Genomic DNA, 19,110 nt, shown 5'->3' with positions numbered 1-19,110 from the left:
TGGCTTGTTGGAAAAGAGACAAAGTTTCTTAAAATGATAGTCTGTTTCTTTGGGAGTTCATGTGTGTAATAATAAAGACTTCATTGTAAAATGAAGCTTTGCTAACAAAATAAGAATAAAACTCTTATTTTTAGGGGTAAAAGAAAAGGAAGGAAAGAATGATTCAGTTGAATATCTATATATATGAAAATGGCATTTACAGACTTCAATTTTTTTCCCAGAAATGTAAAAGCATTTTACAAAAGCTCGTGTAACATAAGCTTGCAACTAAACATCTAAAAATAAGTGTGTATTAGTACCTATACTTTACAGAAAAATGAGAGAATAACAGAGCAGGCACTGATTTTCCTGGTGTTACACACAAAGTCACTGGCAGAGTAATGAAAATAACCAAAACTATTCATTTCTTGTCCTTGGTTTTGGGCATGGAACCACAGCTTCTCCAGTGTGATTGAAATCTGAGGTTAAAAGTAGCAAATGACACACAAAATGAAGAAAAAGTAAATGTTATTTGTATTTCAAGGGAATGAAGTCTCACTCTTCAGAGAAAATTTGTGTGGAAAAGCTGTATTTTGTGATTGGAGTAGGCTTTCTTAGAGGGCTCTTGGGGCACCGAATTTGTGACACTGTGTTCAAAACAGTACTTGAGTTCCTGAAGGTTGCTCTAAATAAAATAGTCCAGAAGATTATCTGGGAATAAAATAGTCTAGAAGACTATCCTGCATTTGAGATAAAGATTTATAAGATCATATCTGTTTTTCTAAACAAAAAGAGTCAAAGTGCAACAGAACTATCTGCTGGCTAGAAAGAAAGAAAGAAATGCTTCAGCTGGCAGGGTTTATAAAGTTAGTGACCTACCTCCAGAGTTTTATGTCCTCTCTTAGCCCACAACTAAGTTTATAAACACTCTTAGCTGAGGGATAGGATGTCAGACTCAGAAAAAGGAGTCAGGGAACACTGTGCTGGTGGCGTAGGCAGGGACCAGAGCAGCTACGGGCATCTCTGCTCTGCCTACCTTTATCATGTGATCCAGACTAAAGCTTACCTGTATTTCCAAGAAAAAGAGGAGGGAGGACAAATGACAGAGCCCTCTTTTTTCCTTCCCCCACTTATACATCTGTTTGTGGGGTATTTCATAAGGAAGGTTAAGCACAGGAGAAGTTTCTTTGTTAATGCAAATGGTTGGTGTGTGTCCTGGTTTCGGCAGGGACAGAGTTAATTTCCTTCCTAGTAGCTGGTACAGTGGCACATGACAATGGAGATCCACAGATTTCAACCACCTGATGTCTGGGAACCTGGTGCCTACAATCCTCAGACCTAGCCACTATGAGAAATTTTGTTGTCACTCTCAGTTATGTTACTTAATTTCTATCTATCTTGGCTGATAGATACCACTTACATTACATTTGTGGTTGTTTACATTTTCCCCACCCTCCTTAGCCATCAAGTCAAGCGTGCATTCTCTTTTAGCTACTCTTTTTCAGCAACTAGATCTTAAAAGCCTGCCCTGTTACCTAAATACATATTGCACAGATCCCGGTGTGCCTCAGAAGGAAATGTCACCCTGCTTTTTTTTCATGTCAAAAGAGAAAATTGCTTGAGTGTCATGAAGCGGCTGGAGCTCTCAAGAAAATGTTTTCAGCTAGGCCAGAGCCTATCCTGTTGCCCTGGGTCAGATTAATACCCCAGATAGCTCCTGGCAGAATAATCAACAAGAACTGCAAAGTCTGAAAGTCAACACCTGAACTGCCTCAGTCAAAATGATCTCCCCTACTTCATCCCAGGTAAGTGCTACCGGTAGGTGCTACAGCCTGGTTGGTCTTTTTTTGGCTGTCTCCTCCAGCCTGGTGAGCTGCCTCTGTTTCCAGTTTGATTTAGTGGCTATTTAGGCACTTTTAGGCCTTAAGGTGAGATTTTTTTGACCTGTTTGGCAGTCACTGCATATACATTCTTTGACTTCTTCAGGGAGACTTCTGAAAGAGTTAAAGATCTGAGGAAATGGAGGTTTAGAGATTTTGCAACACTAAGCTTAACTTCAGTGCAGCATGAATGCTATTTAATTGATTATATTACTGTCTATATGTTACCTAACATGTTCTGTCTTCCTTAGGTTTTTTAATACCTCAGAATGTATTTAGTCCAGAGTCTTGATAGCTGAAAATATCCTTAGATTTGGGATTTTAAAATTACATTTAAATAAGAATATAAATTGTTTAGGAGGAGAGAGTTTTCTCTGATATTCTGTGATCGTAGTTTACGACTTCTCTACCTCTAAAGCTGATTTTAATATTTTTCATTAAATCTAGTATATTCTTTCTTCCCAAGAGCCCTGCCTCTTCATTATAGCCATTTCCATCAATGACAAGATCAGAGAGCATTTTTAATGTTAAATAGGATAGAAGGGTAGAAATTAGTACTTAAAGGGTGAAACCATTAGTATTTCTGAGTGCTTCTATGTATTCATCACTGCCTGATACAGATCAGTATTAATAATGGGAGCAGCCAGACATAATCCATCTGCTGGATATTCCCTTTCTCTCAATGCACTGACTGCCTTGTCTTCTTTCTCAGACACTGCCTGCTCCAGTCTCCAGACAGGAAATCCAGACATGGCCATTCATCAATGCTGCTATAATCTGTCTGATTTTATTAGCTTTTGAATTTTATCACCAAAATGAAAAAGAAGGGGGAGAAGGAGAACCCAGCAGTATGATTCTCCCATACCTATGCATTCTCCTCAGTACAGCAGATTGGGACCAGAAGAAAATTAAGAATTGAAAAGGTACCTGGCAAATTCACTCCCCCCTCATCTTTTATTTTTAAGAGCTTGATCTATTTTATTTTATTTCTTCTTCAACAAATACATGTGGTGTGCTGCAGTCAGGGTTTCTGGTCGGTTGATCTTTTTCCTTCATTTAAGATTTCATGGTTGCATATTAAATATTCCGTGTTATTGTGAGACCCATCTAGGACTGCATCTTGTTTTGGACAGCAGACCCAAACAGCAGTTTGAAATTGAGTTGTTTGGAGCTGCTGTATGGAGTGAGGAATTCCAGTGCCAGTTGTCCCAGTTGGATAAATCCCAGTTGGAATAACTGGTTGAGGCAAGGAATATTAGACTATGTAGAGACCACCCCTCTGACAAATGGAGAGAAAACAGGACTGGACTAAAGCCTTCGATCTTTTCTGGCAAAGTAGCACAAACCATTTCAACCCAAGGGACCACAATAGGAAATTGCTGAAGGGGATTGCATATTTTGGTTGCATTTACCCCCTGTACTCACCTTCTGATGACGCAGAGAAGGTAAAATTTAGGTTGTGAGGAAGGGTCTGTCTTGGAGCTGTGTGGAAATGATTAGATTTTCTCAAGGAGAACAAATACTTTGCAGACTCCTGTGGATATTTTTCTGGGGCAGTCTAGCTGGAAGTTGAGCATGGATTCGCAGAAGTGTGGTATGTGCATGAAATGAAAGAATTCCCTACTCATCGCCCTTTGCAGACTGGACAGACGTGAAGGAACAGTTACCTGAGTTTCTCTCCTTATAACTTGTACTGGGCAGGAGAATAAATTTAAGCACTTTATGCTCCTGCATTATTTTCCTACTGGATTTTTAACACTTGTGAGCCATCCGTCGGGCTGTCTCTCTCAGTGTAGGCTTCAGAAGAAAATGGCCCAGAGGTGCTGTGACACTTCTTCATTGGCATGCTGAGTTGCTGGTAGGTTGAAGATCTGCATGGTCAAACTTCTGTCTTGCACTCTGTTCATTGGCCTAGTATTTCCACATGTTGTGTGAAAAACGTTGCTTAATATATAATATTATATATCTTTGAAATATTATTAGCAATTTTATATTAGGTTTTAAATCACTCCTTTCATCCAAGAATGTTAACCAAGTATGTGGATATACAAATAAATGGAATGTTGAAATTCAGTTTATAAAGTATTCCTCAGTACCAAAAATATTAGTACAAGTTTAATCAATTTTATGGAATTTACTCTTCACTTAATATTTGACTGAGGCAACTGACCATATTTGCCTCGGTAGCCTAGATAACAGTTTCTTCTTTGCTTTCTGATGAGAAAGAGAGTCACATAGATAGGCCAGTAATGTATTGATCATTTTTACTACTCAGTTGAATCTTTAGGAGTTTGTGCATGTTAATTTTCTAAGCAATTCACAATCATTTTAATAAGATCTATATGTATTACAACAAGAGAGATCTAAAGCTTCTATTTTACTATTGAAAAATTATATGCAGTTCTAGCTGAAGATGGATTTAAATATTAGTCCATTTTCAGATGTATGCAACTTTTAAAGAGTGGTTTTCCTTCTGGAAGAATCTGGAGCTTTTTCATAGCTCCACATCTAAAGTATTTTCAGTAAATTTATACGCTATTGGTGTGAGGGAGAAAAGGTGCTTTTAGTATTTTTAGTGTAGCTGCACATTGAAACAAATATCATCTTTATTTCTTTCTATACAGAGTCATATAGAAACATCTAGATAAATTCAGCTGAATAATTAGGGACTTCAATGCATGTAAATAATAAAGACCATTGAATGTTTTGATATTATGCGACCTGTATGTACAATGTAATCAACAAAGTAATATTTGCCCTATTTTTCAATCAGAAAACAAAGCATGAAGCTGTACATATTAAATGTAAATTCTCGGTCAACTTCTGTTAGTATTTAAAGGTAATTTGACTGCTCATACATGACCCCAAAATTCTGTATTGTCATTTATTTGTATGGCATTTAATAGATATCACTTAGCTGAATGAACAGTGCTTTGAAACGGTGGAGTAAAGTGGAAAGCAAGGGACATTCCTCTGGAAAATGTTTACTCTGTGGAGCTGTCCATCTGTTTCGTCTGTCAGGATGCTCACTCAAAGTCTTGATCCTTAGAAGCAACATAAGAGAAATAAATTAACTTTCAAGAACATATTTATTCAGTTCTCCCTCTGCAGGGTATTTGAGCACCAGCCCAGTACACATCTGCTCTCTTATGTGGAGATTAGAGATGTGAACATTATGGAACAGAATCTGCAAAAGGCATCAAATTGATGTCTTTGAAAAGAGGCAGATTAATTTTGGAACTTCCTTGATTCCATGATGAAATTATAGCATTCAAAATTGGAATGATGTTGTTAGCAATGCTGCTACTACAGACTGCTATATATCATTCTGGAAAAATACTATGTTGTTTGCCATTTTTTATAAATTCAGTTTGCATTATAGTGTTAAGTGCCGTTACTGTGGCTTTACTGATTTTGCACTTCAGTATGGAATGCGGAACAGAGCAGTAAGTATTCTATCAGCAGAGATCAAAGCAGCTTTTGCAGTACTTGATGTGTCTGGCCTCTTGGTATGTCTGTAATTCTGTAGAAAAATGTGCACGGAAGCATCTGTAAAGAGTCTAAAGTTTTGTATTGGCATAGCATAAATCTACAAGCAGTGGAATCATACATTTATATAAGCCTTGCATAAAATGGAGCCTATGCAAGAGAATTCTTCCTGTAATTCCAATTCCTCATTTTTGGAAGCCCAAGAGCTGCTCCACTGCAATTTACCAGAACTGGAAATAAAGAAAATATAGTTATTTGGAATATAAATCCCAATCAAGAGAATGAGGATTTATTTCAAAAATCATACAGTTCAAAACTCAGTCTTTTTAGGTTCATAACATAACCACCAATGACCTGTGTGGTAGAACCTTTTTATACAATGGCTTTGTCCTCAAAATACCCATGAAGAAAGTGGGAAACTCATATTTGATCTTTTTGCCCTAAAGCATTCAAAACCTACTCTCCTGTCTTTCAGGAGTCAACTCTAAACATCATACTGCAATTTGTTATCGGAGCTTGCAGCCTCCACACCTCTTCTTGGAGTTAGGAAAGTGTTTGAAAAAAAGAAGGTAAGATTCACGGGAAGGGAAGAAGAGAAGAGGATGAAAGTGAGTGCTTGTGCAAAAGAGCACCTGGCTTCTAATTCGGTTGTCAGCAAAGTCCTCTATGGTTGAACAGCAGTAGGTCACAGGTCTTTCTCCAAGGACTGCTGCTTATAACTGAAGTAACATCACTGCTCCAGCAGCTCTATTTTGAAAGAAAACTTCTTTCTAAGAAACTGAATCTATCCAGGATGTGAGAAGTGTACTCTGAAAAAGCCTACCTGTTATTCTGAATTCAGTAATTGGATAAAAGAGTAATTGTGTTACTGAAAAAGCATTTAGAAATATAAAAGTACATTACAGGATTACTAAAGGCTATTTGAAGTAGTTGCTGCCTAAATTTTCATTTTAAGCTATACGTAAAGAGACATGAAAGGTCAAGGTATTACAGTGCACACCTTAGAAAACACTTTTTTAAAAATATGATTGTCGTTTTCATTGTCTTTGTTTTAAGCGAATTTAAAAAGCCTTTGATGTCTCTTTATGGAAAAGGTATTTGAAGAAATAGGGATCTCTACTCAAAGTAGATGGACATTGTCATTTATGAGGGAGTGTGTAAGACTGATTAATGAATTGACTGATTTGAATTACGTAGATATAGGGTTTCAATTTAAGAGACTGCCTGGTTGTAGTGGTTTGACCTTGGCTGGCTGCCAGATGCCCACCCAGCTGCTCTCTCATTCCCCCTCTTCAGAAGGACAGAGGCAGAAAATAAGCTGGAAAAGCTTGTGGGCTGAGATAAGACAAGGAGATCACTTACCAATTACTCTCACAGCAAAACAGACTTGACTCGGAGAAAATGAATTCAATTTATTGCCATTTAAAATACATTTGGATGGTGACAAACAAAGACAGAAATTAAAACACCTTCCCTCCCCTCTCCGATTTTTTCCCAGGCTCAACTTCACTCCTTTGTTTCTGACTCCTTGACCTCCTCCCACCTTGAGTGGCACAGGGTGGGTGGGGAATGGGAGTTATGGTCAATCCTTAACAGCTCTTCTCTGCTGCTCCTTCCCTCACACTTTTCCCTGCTCTAGTGTGGGTCCTCTCTACAGGCTGCTGTCCTCCAGCAAATATTCACCTTCTCTGGTGTGGGGTCTTCCATGGGCTGCAGTGTGGATACCTGCTCCACCATGGTGTCTCCGTGGGCAGCAGGGAAATACCTGCTCCACTGTGGTCTCCTCCGCAACTGCAGGGTAATCTCTGCTCCGGGGCCTGCAGCACCTCCTCCCCTCCTTCTCTCACCTTGGTGTCACGGGGCTGTTTCTCACACTTTTTTTCCTCACTCCTCACTGCCATGCAGCATTTTGCCCTTTCTTAACTTTGTTTTCCCAGAAAACATGGGTTTTCCAGAAAATTTTCCCAGAAATCATGGCTGCTGGGCTCAGCCGTGCCCTGCATTGGGTCGGTTGGAGCTGGCCGGAACTGTCTGTGTCCGGCACTGGGCAGCCCCGGCCTCTCCTCACAGGGGATGCCGCACAGCTCCTGCTGCCAGCACCAGGGCACCTGCACCCAATGCACTGGTAATCAAGAAGGAATAGCACAAATATGTCACAGAAAGAAGAAGTGAGGACACAGCTATATAAGAATACATATTTATAGAATCATAGATTCACAGTATCACCAGGGTTATCAAGCAGAATTTTTTTTTGTTTTTACAGGAAACTCCTTGATGACATAAAGTTGGTGGAGTGAGGTCTTCCACCAGCAATCTAACCTGCAGCAATTCAACAAAAGATCTGAGTTTAGAAATGGGTGGGCATGAAAATGATTCCGGTGATATGCCCATCTGGTAATTTCTATTGTATATACTTTGTGTTTTGTGGTAGATACTCAAGCACCCACCAGTTTCTATTCCTGGAGAGATGAAGTCATGTACCAGGGCACCGTCTAGAGCACCCCACTTCCAGTGTGGAGGTAAGGTCCTCTACAGAATGCTTAGGTCTCTGCCCATGCACGGTGCGTATTTAGGATCAACAGCTGGAATAAACTTCTTTTCTGGTTAATATGTAGTGTGGACGTAAGGGCCTAGAACCAGTGGATAGCAGCAAATCAACCTCCAAGCCTACCCTTTTTGCACCACCCCAAAAGGTAATGGACACACTCTGGGTCCAGCATTTTTTAGTGAAATCCTGTTGCTAAACAAAGAGTGCACATGGAGTTCCCTTTCTACTGAGGCAGTAGGAACAAAGAGAAAGCAATTATTTTTAGTCAGAAATCCCAATCCCAACATGCAGCTCTGAATCATGATACTTTATTTCTGCCCTTTCCCAAGCTCATTCTAGGAAATTATTCTCTAGCATTTCTTGGGTTTTCTGGTTGCTTTTTGCTTCCTACATGCATTATCAGTGTCCTGATCTCCTTTTTAGGTCTTCAGGAATTTTTTCAGCTCGAATGGTTCATTTTTGCTTAAGGCTACGTAACAGGGAGATGGCTTCCCTTGTTTCAAGCTAGCTTGCTTAACAAAGGAATATAATTGCTTTGACCTACATACATGCCAGTCAGAGATTCGACAGATAAGAAATTCTGACTGAAAAGAAGAAATCGGCAGAGAGTAACTCAGGGTGATTTAAAATAAGAGGGATAGAAATGAAATACATACAAATGGGCTGCTTCAATTCCTTGAAACAAGATTATTTACTTGTGTCAAACTACAAGAAAACATGGTTCTTAGCTTGAGGACAGAGGAAAAACATATAGCAAAGAATTTTGTCTGTATTCCAGCTGTGGAGTTCTCTAGTTATCTCTTAGTTACTGTCTTCTTACCCATCAAAGTGATATCTACAGGGCCATTACAGCAGACTTGAACAATCCCATCTCCTCCCAAAATGCAACAAAATATGTTAAGGGGAACGTAAATGTATTGTAGCTGTATTGTTTCAGGAGCTAAGTTTAAATAGGCACCTGCTTCATCCCCTGTTATATCATACAGAGTTTTTCTTCACTAATTTCATCTCTTATGTTAATTACAAGCAGGAATTCATCAATAAACTTATTTTATTTCCCTAGCTGAGCTAGTCATAGAATCATAGACTAGTTTGGGTTGGAAGGGACTTCTAAAGGTCATCTAGTCCAACCCCCCTGCTGTGGGCAGGGACATCTTCAACTAGATCAGGTTGCTCAGAGCCCACTCCAACCTGACCTTGAATGTTTCCAGGGATGGGGCATCCACCACCTCTTGGGGCAACCTGTGCCAGTGTTTCACCACCCTCAGCGTAAAAAATGTCTTCCTTATATCTAGTCTAAATCTACCCCCCTTTAGTTTAAAGCCATTCCCCCTTGTCCTGTCACAACAGGCCCTGCTAAAAAGTTTGCCACCATCTTTTTTATAAGCCCCCTTTTAAGTACTGGTAGGCTGCAATAAGGTATCCCCAGAGCCTTCTCTTCTCTAGGCTGAACAACCCCAACTCTCTCAGCCTTTCCTCATAGGAGAGGTGTTCCATCCCCCTGATCATTTTCGTGGCCCTCCTCTGGACCCGCTCCAATAGGTCCATGTCTGTCTTATGCTGAGGGCTCCAGAGCTGGACACAGTACTCCAGGTGGGGTCTCACCAGAGCGGAGTAGAGGGGCAGAATCACCTCCCTCAACCTGCTGGCCACGCTTCTTGTGATGCAGCCCAGGATGCGATTGGCCTTCTGGGCTGCGAGCGCACATTGCTGGCTCATGTCCAGCTTTTCATCCACCAGTACCCCCAAGTCCTTCTCGGCAGGGCTGCTCTCAATCCCTTCATCCCCCAGCCTGTATTTGATACCAGGGGTTGCCCCAACCCACGTGCAGGACCTTGCACTTGGCCTTGTTCAACCTCATGAGGTTCACACGGACCCACTTCTCCAGCTTGTCCAGGTCCCTCTGGATGGCATCCCGTCCCTCAGGCGTGTCGACCGCACCACTCAGCTTGGTGTCATCTGCAAACTTGCTGAGGGTGCACTCGATCCCACTGTCTATGTCATTGATGAAGATATTAAACAGTACCGGTCCCAATATGGACCCCTGCAGGATGCCACTCATCACCAATCTCCATCTGGACATTGAGCCGTTGACCACTACCCTCTGGATGCGACCATCTAACCAATTCCTCACTCGCTGGACAGTCCAGCCATCAAATCCATAGCTCTCCAGTTTAGAGAGAAGGATGTTGTGGGGGACCGTGTCAAAGGCCTTACAGAGGTCCAGATAGACGACATCTGTACCCCTTCCCTTGTCCACTGATGTAGTCACTCCATCATAGAAAGCCACTAGGTTAGTCAGGCAGGACTTGCCCTTGGTGAAGCCATGCTGGCTGTCTTGAATCACCTCCCTGTCCTCCAGGTGCCTTAGCATAGCTTCCAGGATGGTCTGTTCCATGATCTTCCCAGGCACAGAGGTGAGACTGACTGGCCTGTAGTTCCCCGGGTCTTCCTTTTCTCCCTTTTTAAAAATGGGGGTTATGCTTCCCCTTTTCCAGTCAGTGGGAACTTCACCAGACTGCCACGACTTCTCAAGTACGATGGAGAGTGGCTTAGCAACTTCATCCGCCAGTTCCTTCAGGACCCGTGGATGGATCTCATCAGGTCCCATAGACTTGTGCACCTTCAGGTGCCGTAGATGGTCTCAAACCTGATGTTCTCCCACAGTGGGTGGCTCTTCCTTCTCCCAGTCCCCGCCTTTGCCTTCTGTGGCTTGGGCAGTGAGGCTCGAGCACTTGCTGGTGAAGGCTGAGGCAAAAAAGTCATTGAGTACCTCCGCCTTCTCCATGTCCCGCGTAACCAGGTCTCCCATTTCATTCCAGAGAGGGCCCACATTTTCCCTCATCTTCCTTTTATTCCTGACGTACCTATAGAATCTTTCCTTGTTGCCCTTAACGTCCCAGGCCAGATTTAATTCTGTCAGGGCTTTAGCTTTCCTAACCTGATCCCTGGCTGCTCCGACAGTTTCTCTGTATTCCTCCCAGGCTACCTGTCCTTGCTTCCACCCTTTGTAGGCTTCCTCTTTGTGTTTGAGTTTGTCCAGGAGCTCCTTGGTCATCCATGCAGGCCTCCTGGCACTTTTGCCTGACTTCCTCCTTGTTGGGATGCATCGCTCCTGAGCTTGGAGGAGGTGATCCTTGACTATTACCCAGCTTTCTCGGGCCCCTCTTCCCTCCAGGGCTTTGTCCCATGGCACTCTACAAAGCAGATCCCTGAAGAGGCCAAAGTCTGCTCTCCTGAAGTCCAGGGTAGTGAGCTTGCTGTGCGCCCTCCTCAGTGCCCTAAGGATCTTGAACTCCACCATTTCATGGTCACTGCAGCCCAGGCTGCCCTTGAGCTTCACGTTCCCCACCAGCCCCTCCTTGTCGGTGAGAACAAGGTCCAGCACAGCACCTCTCCTCGTTGGCTTCTCTACCACTTGGAGAAGGAAGTTATCATCGACACATTCCAGGAACCTCCCGGATTGCTTATGCCCTGCCGTGTTGTCCCTCCAACAGATGTCGGGGTGGTTGAAGTCCCCCATGAGGACCAGGGCTTGTGAGCGTGAGGCTGCTCATAAGAGGGCCTCATCCGCTCGGTCTTCCTGGTCAGGTGGCCTGTAGCAGACCCCCACTGTAATGTCACCTGTCCCTGCCTTCCCTTTAATCCTGACCCACAAGCTCTCAGTCAGCTCCTCATCCATCCCCAGGCAGAGCTCCATGCACTCCAGCTGGCCATTGACATAGAGGGCGACACCCCCTCCTCGTCTCCCCTGCCTGTCCTTCCTAAAGAGCCTGTATCCCTCCATCCCAACACTCCAATCATAGGAGCCATCCCACCATGTCTCTCTGATGCCAATAAGGCCGTAGCCCTGCAGGCATATGCACGTCTCTAACTCCTCTTGTTTATTCCCCATGCTACGTGCGTTTGCATAGAGGCATTTAAGTTGGGCCCCTGATGAGGCTGTCTTACTGGCTGGAGTTCCTTTGTGCTGCTCTTCAGGTGCTCTCCTGCTGACCTGTGTTCCTTCTCCAGGCTCTGGGCATCTATTGCTGGCCCTGGCATCAAACTGGTAGGAGTGGGATGGATTGAGGTTCCCCTCCCCCGGCATCTCTAGTTTAAAGCCCTCTTCACCAGCTTGGCAAGCCTATGACCGAAAATGCTTTTCCCCTCCTCTGACAGATGGACCCCGTCAGCCCCCAGTAGACCAGGTTTCTCAAAGTGAGTCCCAATGTCTACGTAGCCGAACCCCTGGCTGTGGCACCAGTCCTGTAACCATTTGTTGACTCGCCAGATTCAACTGGCCCTTTCAAACCCCTTCCCTTTGACCGGCAGGATTGATGAAAAAACTACCTGCGCTCCCGAGTCCCTTACAGCCACTCCCAGGGCTCTGTAGTCCTTCTTGATAGTCCTCAGACTGCTCCTGGTTGTGTCACTGGTGCCCACGTGAAACAGCAGCAGCGGATAATAGTCAGTGGACTGGTCGAGGCTTGGTGGCCTCTTGGTGACATCCCTGATGCAAGCCCCCAGTAAGCAGCACACCTCTCTAGAGAGTGCGTCTGGTCGGCAAATGGGTGCCTCCGTACCTCTCAGAAGAGAGTCACCTACTACTATCACCCCTCGCCTTTTCTTAGTGGCGCTGGTTGTTATACGGGGGGCAGATCGGGCTGCATTACTCAGCTCCAGCACTTCTCCTGGTGTGACAGGACTTCCCTCTTTGGCCTGCAGAGCGGTGAAGCGGTTCTGCAAGGGCACCTCAGGCTTCGGGGAAGTCTCTTCCTCCTGCTGGTCCTTGCCTTTGCAACCGTCCGTTCTTCTGCATTATTGGCCCCCCCGCTCCCTTCTGCATGTACCAGTGGGGGAGTTATTGGTTGTTTGGTCACGGGCTGTGGGTCCGCTGCAGACTGCACTTGGAACCAGCTATCTAGCTACTTCTCTGCCTCCCTGATGTTACGCAGTCTTCTCACCATCTCCTGCAGCTCAGCCACCTGCTGCAGGAGGTCCTCAGCCTGGGCACACCTTTTGCAGGCAGGTCTTCTGCCTGTCCCTACCCCAGGAGAGAGGTCTAGGCACTTCCTGCAGCCTGAAGTCTGCATTGTCCGAACAACGTTTTATAGAGTTTCCTTATCATGGAATCATAGAATGGTTTGGGTTGGAAGGGACCTTTAAAGATCACCTAGTCCAACCCCCCTGCCATGTGCAGGGACATCTTTCACTAGATCGGATTGCTCAAAGCCCCATCCAATCTGACCTTGAACACTTCCAATGATGGAGCATCCACAGCTTCTCTGTCCAACCTGTTCCAGTGTTTCACCACAAAAAATTTCTGCCTTATGTCTGGTATAAACATACCCTCTCAGTTTAAAACCATTGCGCCTTGTCCTGTCCCTACAGGCCCTGGTAAAAATTCTCTCTCCATCTTTCTTATAAGCCCCCTTTAGGTATTGAAAGGCTGCAATAAGGTCTTGGTGGAGCCTTCTCTTCTCCATGCTGAACAACTGCAACTCTCTCAGCCTTTCTTCATAGGAGAGGTGTTCCAGCCCTCTGACCATTTTCATGTCCCTCCTCTGGTGCCGCTCTGACAGGTCCGTGCTTTTCTTGTACTGGGGACCCCAGAGCTGGATGCAGTACTCCAGGTGGGGTCTCACCAGAGCAGAGTAGAGGGCGAGAATCACCTCCCGCAACCTGCTGGCCACACTTCTTTTGATGCAGCCCAGGATACGGTTGGCTTTCTGGGTTGCAAGCGCACATTGCTGGCTCATGTTCAATTGTTCATATTTCAGTATCCCCAAATCCTTCTCCACAGGACTGCTCTCGATCCATTCATCCCCCAATCTGTATTGATACTGGGGATTGCCCTGACCCAGGTGCAGGACCTTGTACTTGGCCTTGTTGAACTTCATGAGGTTTACATGGGCCTACTCCTCAAGCCTCTCAAGGTCCCTTTGGATGGCATCCCTTCCCTCAAGTGAATTGACTGCACCATTCAGCTTGGTGCCATCTGCAAACTTGCTGAGGGTGCACTGAATCCCACTATGTCACTGACGATGATATTAAATAGTATTGGTCCCAGTATGGACCCTTGAAGGACACCATTTGCTACTGGTTTCCCCTTGGACATTGAGCTATTGACTATAGCTCTTTGGATGCAGCCATCCAGCCAATTCCTTATCCATCTAACAGTCCATCCGTCCATCCGTCAAACCCACATCTCTCGAATTTAGCATCAAGAATGTTGTGGGGACAGTATCAAAGGCCTTACAGAATTACAGGTAGATGACATCCATAGCTCTTCACTTGTCCACTGATGCAGTCACTCCATTGTATAAGGCCACTAGATTAGTCAGGCACCTCACCTAGCTTATCCCACCTAGCTACTGGGTAATGTTGATTTATTCTGATATTTTTTTATCCCTGTATGGGTAAAACTAAATGTTAAAATATAGGATTTCTGTAGGTTGTCATTTTCCACGTTGCCACTGTTTCTGTGAAGAAATTTTTGTGTATGTGCTAATCTGAGGTGAAAAGGTCACCTCTAGGCTTCAGGCAAGTCTTTGGAACAAACAGAGGTATAATTATATGACAGGTAAGAAACCCTGCTCTGACTTTAATCTCATCAGCATAGTGATCATGTGGTACCTTGACTTGAATGCAGGCCAGCGATCACCAAGGGTATCTCTCTTGCTGAAGCCTGTGCTGGCAACTTTTCATTACTGTTATCTTGTGCTGGAAAACTTAAAATTGGAGCAGATAAGTCTTCCTGTATTCAAATGCAGCTGCATCTGCAATGCAGATAAACCTTTGCTGGAAGACATTAATTTCTCCTAATGTGCTCTCTGAGAGTTAACCACCTCATCTAAGCTTGTTGTCTCAGCTCCTCCAGTAGTCAGTGGAGATGTAATTGGTACCTCCTCAGGGTGATTCACCCTACTAGGCTTAGACATCCATCCTAGGAAGGTACAAAGCACTCTTCAGAAGGATCAGTCTCTCTTTCAAACCTTTTAAATAGCATTAAGAGAGAGAGTTCCACCTTTGATATCGATGAACTCGTCTTACTAAAGCTGATTTTTTTTCTTTGTATTTTTGGAGATTTCACTAAGCATCGAGAAAGCTTTCTGACTGTATATGAACAAGTATGCTTTATGCCCTTCATCAGTTTTCATTGCCATTTTTAGTGAATTGAGGGTACTTTTGTGTCATTTTTACCTGTATATTTCACATAGCACCAGTCTTTCTTTGCCTTGGTCCTTTTCAGAGAGAAGGAGATCTTATTATTACAAATGCTTTTTACCCTTAGTTAACAGCCTAGAATATTGTTTAAAATGAAGTGTATAGATTGAAATTTGTATTAACTATCATAAGTCTTTGTCATTTTTCTTCTGCGTAATTTTGAGACTTATTAAAATGTAGATGACAGTATTGGAAATGAATCATGCCTAATGCATTTTATTATTACTGTGCGCTCTAAAACACTGAATAAAATGGTAATCTGAGAAATCGACATACAGAAAGACAGAGTCACTTCTTATTATATACATTCCTGAGTAGTCCAAGCATGCATTAACTGGCTCACATTGGCTATAATGTTATTCACTTGTGTGAGTCCTTGTTTGTAATAAGGAAATCATTGTGAATAAATCGATTGTTACATGAGCTTTCTATGGTCAATATCTTATTTTAAAACAGCTTTCTGGTGGCAAATGAAGAGAATGGACAACAGACAAGCAAAATTAAGGAGTCAGATTCATGCATGGTTCACAAAGGGAATGTATTATAAATGACCTTAAGTCATGGTCAATTAGGGTGGGTTTTTTTCAGTAATTATTATAGGAATAATCACCTTCATAAAATTGACAATGTCTATTTTTTAGACAATAAAGTATATGAATTCATTTTTCAGAACATGCCATACAGAAAAAAAATAAACCGAGGTAATTTGGATCTATTGTGAATACAATCAGTAAGACAAAAGGATTTACACTAGTACAAATAGGTATTGTGCTCATTTCTGGAAAGCATTTAAAAATGCTTCTGCTACCTGGCTATCACAATATGGTACTATGCTTAATCTTTTTAAATTGCCAAAATGTGAGTTAGTAGGTTAGTCTTGAAGGGATACTGAACGTAAACATGCTAAATCTCTTATTGAGTATGGCCTTCAGTAAGCATTTGGTAATAAAGCAGCTCATTTTCTATGGACATCTCTTCACTGAATTCTGTAGTTTAGTAACTATGGTTATGTAAAAGTCAACAGTAGTTTAAGTCATGCTCTGCCTTCATGTCATTATTTATGCAGTAGATGAGAATTTCTCAGCAAATAAAGACTCTGAGTGAGCTTTAGTTGAAGAAACAAGCAAAACTCTTATTGACTTCAGTGGGGAGCAGGATTTTGGTTTTGCCTTTTTCCAGAGGCTCCTTTCATTTCAGCACCTGAGCCTTTGGATGCTGAGAGTTTCAGATCACTCTGAGATTAATGTGAGCAAACAGCATTGTGCATCTAGTGGAACCAGTCCCCAGCTACCAAAAAACATGTGGAAACAGCTATCACAAAACCTTGCTTTGTGCTGCATGTATCTGAAATGAAATCCAGAATTCCCAACAGATCATAGGAAGGTGCTGTTAGAGACAAAAGGAGAGGCAAACTGAAGACTGTTTTATTTAGAACACATTAAAGGGGGATGGGAGGTTAAGTGGTCAGCAGCTGAGCAAAATTAGTGGGGAAAGCAACCAAGAGAAGGAAAACTGAGGAAAGTAGAAGTGATTGGTTGAATGAGAGAGAGGTGATTGCAAGAATAGAGGGAAAGTGGAGTGAGGAAATCAGTAGCTCATATCATGTATTGCAAATAAAAAATAACTAAGTCTGTTATCAGCTGTTAGAGAGTATTGTTTTATGATCACTTGCACCAAAACTAAGTTGTAATTCATTTGGCAATGGAGACACACAACTACTTTGTATTTTGTTAGCAAGCCTGTATACTGATACAGCCACTGAAAAAATTAATCTCAAAAGGAAATTACCTTGCCTTGTTCATGCTGTATGACATCAGGTCAGCATCTTCTTCCTGAGAATCTCCAGCGCACTGTACCGCTTCCTCAGCTGGAACTTCCAGACGTGATGTGGCCAGGGTAAACACTAGGGAATGCTCCTACTTTCCAGGAATAACCTTGGCCTTCTGAAGGCATACAATCTAGATTGACAGGTTGGCAAATTCATAAAAAAAAAAGCAAACATAAAGCTGCTTTTTAGGTGATGGAAACTGAGCCAAAATCTTATTACTCCTTAAACGGAAGAATTAGGTAACAAACTGGAGTAAAAATTAGTTTATGGTTCATGTGAATATCTATTCCTTAATGATGATTACCTCTTCACTGTAGTCTTAAAAGGTCAGGGTTGAAAAAGGGCAAGATGGTAAGGCCATCATATATTCCAGCAGATGAAATATGCATAGCTTCGCTGGCCCTTGCCCTGAAAATATAGAGAACTTTAAAAAATGTCAACATTAAGTATGACAAATACTATTGATTTTTCTTGTTAGATGAACCATCTACCTTTTTGATGCTAGGATGAATTATGACTACTGCTTGTCAGTAGCACTGGTGGTATTTGGGTTTTTTCTCCTGACTGCTCAAAATCTGCCCTCATTGAAGGTTTGCATTCCTGGAGCACTAGAGCTTTCTGTAGCCTTGTCGCATGGACATACCATCTGGCTTTGCTGGCGGTAAAGGTTACTGCCCTCAGCTCCTTGTTTTGCTGTCAAAGGTGATTACCCTCTTAGATCTGCCTGCACACTGCTCACGTGAGCACTCCCTAACCTTTTCCAAGAAAAATGAACTAGGCTAGCTTAAATAGTTTAAAATAATAGTTCTGCTGGTCTGTCTTCTTTTTTGATGAGTGACTGCAACCTTTTGATGAATGTTGTTTGCAGAGACCAGCTCTCTGTATACCTGTGGAAGGGGACAACCACAGGCATACTTTATTCTTCACCCAGAATTTAACTAGCTTGTTTCCTATCAAAAAGAGTATGTCAGTGTAAGTTCTGGCAATGTACTTTATCTCTGCTATAGGGTTTTGGAATCTTTCCCTTACAAAAAAATGCACTGATGCACCTACAGCTCTGAGTGATGTACATTTCCATTTTATAATTGCTGAGTCAATCAACTGTAACTTAGGTAAAGTATAAGCTGTCTTCTGAAGTGCATGGGCTTTATGCATTCAGAACACTACAACATGATTTATAACACTGAATTACTGTATCTTGCTCAAAATGAGTTTGAGAGTAAAGAGATTGTTTGCTACTTCTTATTAGCACAGTGGTCAGTAGTGTCATAACAAAGTAGTCTGGGTGTGTATAATTATGCCACAGTGGTATAATGAATATAGCAAACATAAATAGAGAAGTTGATCAAATAAGCACTTTATGGAAATTTTTTCTAAAACAGTTTCCAGACCGCTGTGAGGAATTAAATTGTTCTGCCTTGCTTGGCTCAGAGGAATGCTCATACTACTTGTACTTTCTCACTGCTCTCTAATAAAGTATTGAAGTGGAAAAGTGAATTGAACTGTCATAGTTCTTGGAGCACTTCTGCATTTGGGATATGCCAGGGTGTTTAAATAATCTCTCTAAGTCAAGGACTAGGCTACTGCTGGACTTCTCTTACAATTATAATTTTCTATTTATCGCAATATTATAACTCTAATTTTAACCAAGCTGGGAGTCAACGCTACATTTGCTGTAGACTTGTTAGCTCAGGCATTCTTAATGTTTTATAGCATATTCAAAAATAATGTTAACCATTACAGAATTTTATCATTTATGAATGCAATATATTTAAGGAAGAAATATTTCATTGAAATAATTCAAATGATCTGAAATTCCTCCTCTTCTGTCAAATTCCTTCCGTCTGAACCCCAAATCCCTATCACACCAATTTCTTGAAACTGAAACTTTTGCCTTTGTCTAGGTTTATGTAAAGTCTTGGAGAAATGTAAAGGGAAAGAGCTTTACCGAAGAAACTTCACAATGCCTAAAAAGGATGATAACTGTTGTTTACTTTAAACCTACAGTTTAAGTGCCTATATCAACATTTTTTCCAGCTAATGACTTTCAGCTTTATAATATCCATTTATTCTTAGGAGAATTGGTTTACAAAACTCTCTTTAATCTGTTTTCATAAGACAATTTCATTGGAGATACTATCATATTACTGCAATGCAAAGTCATCAGCGTACCACTT

The sequence above is a fragment of the Aptenodytes patagonicus genome, chromosome 1 (genome assembly GCF_965638725.1).
Source record: "Aptenodytes patagonicus chromosome 1, bAptPat1.pri.cur, whole genome shotgun sequence".
Classification (NCBI taxonomy): domain Eukaryota; kingdom Metazoa; phylum Chordata; class Aves; order Sphenisciformes; family Spheniscidae; genus Aptenodytes; species Aptenodytes patagonicus.
This window is presented reverse-complemented; position numbering follows the sequence as displayed.